The following is a 6513-nucleotide window of genomic DNA, read 5'->3' on the forward strand; positions in this document are numbered from 1 at the left end:
TCGATTACTGGTGACAGTGAAGGATGGTGACTGGATTTTAGTTTGAAGAAAACAAGGAGTTGTTGCTCAATGGAGTTCGAGTTTGGTTGAAGTTGTGGTGACCTACAGGCGTGATTAAATTGATGAGAAGAACTTAGTTTGTTTTGATCGACTTGAGTGGACGGAGGAAGATGAACACAAGGGTTCTTGTTACAGAAAAAATATCAAAAAGAACATGGAAAAAGAGGTGATCCTGGAGTCGTTTTGTGCCAAAAAAAAAAAGAAGGAAGGAGTTGCTGCTGTTGACTTGGTTTATCTCAGTGGTGACTGGATAAGAATAGTAACGATGAAGATGGCTGACGTTTGCTTCAGGTTTGGAGTTTCCGACCCTAAGAGAAGTGAGATCTAGTATTGTTGCTGGTGGTAAAAATAAATAAATAAATATATATATATATGAGAAAAAAGAAAAAACTCCGGGACCTAGTCCAGATTGAATACACATTGTATTAAGCCGTTACAGACATTAGCCTACTCAAAGCTAACTTCCGACTGGATTATAATTGAACCCCAATCAGTCTCCCACCGATCTAAGGTAAAGTTGTACTCCTACGCCTCTGATCCCAGCAGGATACTGCGCACTTGATTCCCTTAGCTGATCTCACCCACAACCAAGAATTGCTGCAACCCAAAATCGCAGACTTGATAATAAACAATTTTGTCTCACACAGAAAAGTCTATCAAAGGGTAAATCTGTCTCCCACAGATAAACCCTAGATTTTGTTCCGTCTTAAGATATGAAATCAAGATGAAAAGGAATGTAATACCCTTTCTCAGATAAACAAATTCCTTGGAGTGTGTGATGGGATGTGCCCTTAGCCAGTAATGGTGTTTTCTTAACGCATCCCTAGGTTTTAGTTAAGATAAGAAAAGGGTTTTGATTATGCCCATATGAAAGATCTAAAAAAAAGAATGAGAGGGAAGGAAAGGAAAGAAAAGGAAAGGAAAAAGAATCGGCGGCAGCAGACTTAGCATCAAGAGTAGTAAGTTGGTACTAATCGACGATGGGTAGTAGTGCCTTCTGGTTTCAATTTTCTTATTCCTTTGAGATCAAATGGTATATTCTTGATTTGTTTATGTTATTTTAGGGCTGAGTACATGAAGTGTCTTCTCCTTTAAGAGGTTTTGGATTGGCTGGCTTATCGACCGATTAAGGCAAGTTTCTCTAAAGACTCTTAGTTTAGGGTGAATATAAAGGATTAAACTAGTAATATATAGCCAAACCTTAAGAAATCAAACCTATAACTTATTAAAGATGATTGCTGGTTGTTTTAATAATTAACTGACCTAGTAAAATCATGTTTAAACTGTACTACCTATCCATGGAAAATATTAGAGTACTTACCCTCTGTGAAAACCCCAACTAACTTGAAATTTAAATAAATCATTGAATTGAATTGATCTGCAGTGTGGCTTGTTTGATTGTGTATGCTATGAATGTCTTCACATTATCTTGTGATGTATAGGAAATTTTGTGGAAGTGATTATAAATTTTACTCTTATACGAATGTCTCATATGTAGTATGTCACTACTTTTTATTTGGCTAGAATTAGTTAGATGATGCTAATAAATTCTGCGTTCTACTCGATTAATCACGTTTGAGATATTCTATTGAGTTCAAGGAAACAAGTAGGAGTTCAGCTTACAAGTCATTGTTGTGTAAAAATGTCGATTTGATTTTATCGGGTCTGTGAATAGAAGTCATCGCGGATAAATCGACAAAATATGGTACATTTCCTATGTCGATAGTTTGAAATTCAGAGTGGTATGCGTTGCCAAGACCCTTTAACAGTTGAGGTAAATTTTCTGGCTCATGGAATTTATTTATAGTAAGTTAAACTTGCGGCACTTGTTAGTAGAGAATTTTGCTGGCGTGTCTTTCATGTAGTGATACTTTCGCTATGTAAGTTTGGTCTCACTAGTGGGAAATGGGTTTTTAACCACTTCCTGGACTTTACAAAAACAACTGCTTTTGGGCTGTAGTTATGCATAGTGCAGTGTTTTACAGTAGTTTTTGTTGAAAAAAAAGAAAAACATAAACCTGTTTCTGACGCAGTTGTTCTTTAGAGGGGTAGTTTTGTAATAATACACAGATTCAAGAACCACTGTGAGGGCTAGATTTTTCAGCGGAACGAGAAAAAGAAACCAAACCTTATCTCTTTTATCTCTCTATCTGTTTCACTTCATCTAGCCTCTTCCACCACTTCTCTCTATCTGTTTCGCTTCATTTTTTTTTTTATCATAACAATTAGATGCTTGTGAATCACAACTTTAGTATTAGGTTTTGTGTCCTCTTCTTTAACATCGGCTCTTGAAGATTAGTTCTGAATCGGTGAGAAAGAGGTGATGATGATAATCAACAACAACTGAATCGAAAGGTAAGTATAATCTCTATTTATCGTTTTAGTTCAATTGATTAACATATCCATCTCCAAATTGAAATTTCAGTATAAAAAAGATTAGATCTTAGTAAACCTAAAAGCTTTAATTTCATCTGAGTTCTCTTTTTCAGATTTGTTATCAGTTAGTGGATTTATTCATACTTTTGTTTATTTGTTTGTTTTCTTAGTTTTGTTTTATTGATTGTGTGTATTTTCTTTTTATTCAGGCACTAAAGAAGTAGAAAGCTCCACCACCATCATCAAAGCCATCTAAATCTAATAGTGGTAAACAAAAATTAAAAAAAAAAATCAATTCATGATTAAATCTATATTGGGTTCTTCTTTATGTTGAATTTAAGTTTTTTATTTTGTACTGAGTTGTTTTTTTTTTGATTTCTACAGAAGTGGTGCAAAGGAAAGCAAAAAGAGAAGGTTAACAACATTCTGGTGTTTGATAAACCTGGGATTTAATTTGTGATTTTGTGTTGTAAGATCATTACTTCTGCCAGTTTATGAAATATTATGCATATACTATTTGATAAATATGGGTTTTCTTATGTTACTAGATTAGGATTCTTATGCTGGAATTTTGTTTTGTTACAGCTTTGATTAAAAGGTATTTTTTTTGATGCATTGGTTTCTATTTGCTGAATTTGCTGAGCAGTTTAATGACTTGGGAACTCATGGAACAAAAGTTATTATCTACAATCTTTGGTTCACCGACGATGGGGAAATGAAGCTCAATTTTGAATCAGATGTAAAGGTTCGTTTATGATGTTGTAACACTGTCCTTTCGTTTCCATTACAAGTGTCTTTTCATATGTTTGTTTCTCAAATTTGATTGTATACATGTCTTACTTGTTCGCAGGATATCCAACTAGCTGGAGCCCCAGAAATGTCCAAGAAAACTACTTTACAAGCTCTATGCCAACAACATCTGGCCAACAAGCTTCACTATTCTCTTCGTGTGAGTCTATGGTTTGTACTTCACCATTTGATGATGCATAAAAACCTGTCTAACCTTTTTTTCATTTTTACTTCGACACCTCAGAGTACTTATCCATCTTAAACCTGAGGTTACCCGATCATTTCAGAATAATATTGCTTGGAAAAGTCGTTCGGCGGCACAAACCTAATAGTGGTCCAAATTCAGAGGTCCATTTCATCTTTGGTTTCATGTTTACTTTCTTTGCTGCTACGCGGTGGTCTCTTTTCATAGTACGTTCTTTGTTTTTGTTTATACACTCAGACTCAGGGTGCAGTAGTAACTACAATTGGGTTCCTAAAGGATGCTCCTAAGATAAATATCCCTGGATTCTTCATTTACCACAAGAACAGGCTAATAATGGTATATTTTTCTTACTTCAACCGGTCGTGTTTAATTGCTTCGTAATATACTTATAGGTACATGACACATGTCTGTTCACTTTTTCTAAACACAGTCGTTTTTGGATGTTGTCAGTCGGGATGAGGTGTAGCAGGTGAGAAAATTATGCTAATCTTTTACGCCGTCTTTCACATTATGATGCTCCCATTTCCTCTTTTTAAACTTCATGCAATGATCTGTTTCGGCAGGTACTTTGGAGGTTATTTTCATAACAAGCAAAATTTTGGGAGGACTACAATTTTTCAAATCCTTGAAACCCGCTTGAAAGGAATGACATTGGAGTATCGGTAAGCCATTTGTAACATCTTTGAGATTGCAGTGGTTTACTAGCATACTGAATCATTGTGAGTTGTGCATATAAGCATTATGGCATAAGTGTGTTCTCTCTAGAATTTCCACAGGGCTAAGCATTCTGAATTAATTGGGTGCCGACAATCGTGTCAAATCTAAATAGACATAAAGTGTGCTTTTGACGCATTATCTTTTTCAGTTTTGAGAATTCGTGTAATGGGGTTGTTGATACAGGACACCAATTTGGAAAAGGATTCATTAACATTAATGGGTCGTATAGATTTGCGATAGATTTGCGAAAAGCTCATGCTTCCGGTCATTCCACGGGTAAGAAAATCCTTTTCCATCCTATTTCAGTTCTCTAGCTTGGTTTGGGCGTCTAATATTAGGTATTGTTCTTAAAAGTTGTTTCATGTTATATGTTTTCATTAAGGTCCATGATAGCGTGCAAATTCGTTGCAATGGTATTACCTGAGAGGTTAGTGTACATGATAAGAATAAGCTTGTAATGTTCGCAGCTAGTCCTTTAGCTTGTAATAACACAAATGGTACTCATCCTTTATGGTTGTTTATTTGGATTATTAGTTGCCTGGCGTGGTCTTGCCCATTTAACACCCTCCAAAAATGGTGGAGGCTCTTAACTATATGAACAAGGTATGCTTGATCGGTTACCCTTGAATTTTTTGTTCTGTAGGTTTTAGCTTTCATGAATTGCTTAAAGTGTGCTTGGTTTTACATTAATGTAACTCTAAAGTGACTTCTCTTTCATTTTTACATTTCTTTCATAGCTTTTTCTACAAGGAAGATCTATCACTTGTTTTACTTTTCGAATGTGAACTCCATTTGCTCTTTTCAGTGTCTGTAAGTTCTTTTTCAACTTGTCCTCTTTTATTGAAGACTAAACTATGTTGTTCAACATTATTGGGGATAAACTTAGTTTTTTGGGAAGGTACTTAAGCATACAATCTTAATCCAATAGTTAATCTTTTGTACTATGTTTACAGTTACACATATACATTAGCAGAAGGCCTTTATTCATTGCATGGCTTCTAATTGTAATTTGTACCTTTAAAGGAATTACCTGCCTATATTATTATTTCATAGGACTGCTCATTTGATGGTATTCTCTTGCACATGTTCAATGCCACAGCTTTGAGCAGTTTTGTATCAATTTTACAAATGAGAAACTACACTAACCTTTTAATCGGGTATCTTACCGAGAGAAGTTTGGCTTGATTGTTGATTTTATGGTTTATTCTCTTCTTTAATTTTTAACATTCAATGTATTTTTCTTTAAAAGTGAGCAGGAAGAGGACACAATTGTCAAATTTTCGACACGTCATCGTATTTTCCTCACAGGTTGAATTTTTTATGTACAAGTATTATGTTGTTATTGTTTTGAATTCATTTTGTTTGAATTTTTTGCAGGTGGAATTAAAGTTTGATCGTATGAATGGTAATAGATGAAGCTATGAACCTCTCTACGAGTGTCAACTGGCAAGTTTGCTGGGTAAGGATCTCAATTGGTTAAGTTTGTCGATTTTCTCCTAAGACTTCCATCAATTCGCTGTGTATGTTTTGGGTCATGATCTCAATTTCTTCATGAGTGATGGACTGGATACTTTACATACGCAAAATAGTTGTAGTTCATGTTTTTTCTTTAAATTATAATGAGTGGATAGTTGCACATGTAGTTGTAGGTGGTGCTGGTGTTGAGTAGGTTCTTTTCTCTTTTCCTCTTTTGTTACTGTTGTTAATTGTTGTAGTCTTGATTTTTGTTTGCAGCTCAGGGATGGAGTAATGGACCTGATTCGAGCTAGTTTGTCAGAAGATGAAGTCTTAGATGGTGATGTCTATGTTTTGAAACTTTATGGTTGTAAATCTTGTAATAGGAACATAGTTCAAGGTTTTCCACTTAATGTTAGATTTTTTTCTGACTTGGAACTCGTAGTATTTAGTTGAAATTGTAGACTGAATTCACTTTTCAATACATATTGAGCTTTAAAGGCGTTATCAATTTAATTTTGTGAAATTCGGTTTTGAAGTCATTAATTTAATTGTGATTCAGCTTTTAGTTTTTGATTCAGTTGAATCAGTTTTGGATTCAGTTGAATCAGTTTTGGATTCAGCTGAATCAATATTATTTTTTTTATGAAATATCATCGATAAAAACTACTGTGTGTATCAGTACTATAGATGTACTGTGAAAAACAGTGGTTCTTTTAAAGAAATCAACCTTTGCCAGACACAGTCGTTTTCGAAAGAACCACTCATATATTACTGCTGATGGACACAATCAGTTTTAGTGATATTACTTCTTGTCCTGACAGTGGTTTAACTTCCATTTTCCACTAGTGTCTCAGGGCTTTGCGTAAGCGTCTGAAAGTAATTAAGTATCCTATAATCCATCATAAAAT

At 34.7% G+C, this 6513-nt stretch overlaps 1 long non-coding RNA gene across 18 annotated transcripts; it reads left to right on the forward strand.

Moving 5' to 3' along the window:
- Window positions 1-2157: 2157 nt before the first annotated feature.
- LOC113335161 lies at window positions 2158-6118 on the forward strand. Of its 18 annotated transcripts, XR_003353189.1 has the most exons (14): window positions 2158-2415; window positions 2646-2703; window positions 2821-2905; window positions 3083-3181; window positions 3287-3385; window positions 3470-3766; window positions 3861-3899; window positions 3994-4092; window positions 4331-4423; window positions 4530-4574; window positions 4682-4750; window positions 4885-4957; window positions 5525-5606; window positions 5882-6118. It is a non-coding gene; the product is annotated as an uncharacterized LOC113335161 (long non-coding RNA). The 18 variants fall into 18 exon arrangements; XR_003353202.1 differs by having other exon boundaries at window positions 3287-3396; window positions 3513-3573; window positions 3668-3766; window positions 4331-4750; XR_003353194.1 differs by adding an exon at window positions 5397-5455 and having other exon boundaries at window positions 4331-4750.
- The last annotated feature ends 395 nt before the right edge of the window (window positions 6119-6513 follow it).

Source organism: Papaver somniferum, unplaced genomic scaffold (assembly GCF_003573695.1).
Source record: "Papaver somniferum cultivar HN1 unplaced genomic scaffold, ASM357369v1 unplaced-scaffold_139, whole genome shotgun sequence".
Lineage (NCBI taxonomy): Eukaryota > Viridiplantae > Streptophyta > Magnoliopsida > Ranunculales > Papaveraceae > Papaver > Papaver somniferum.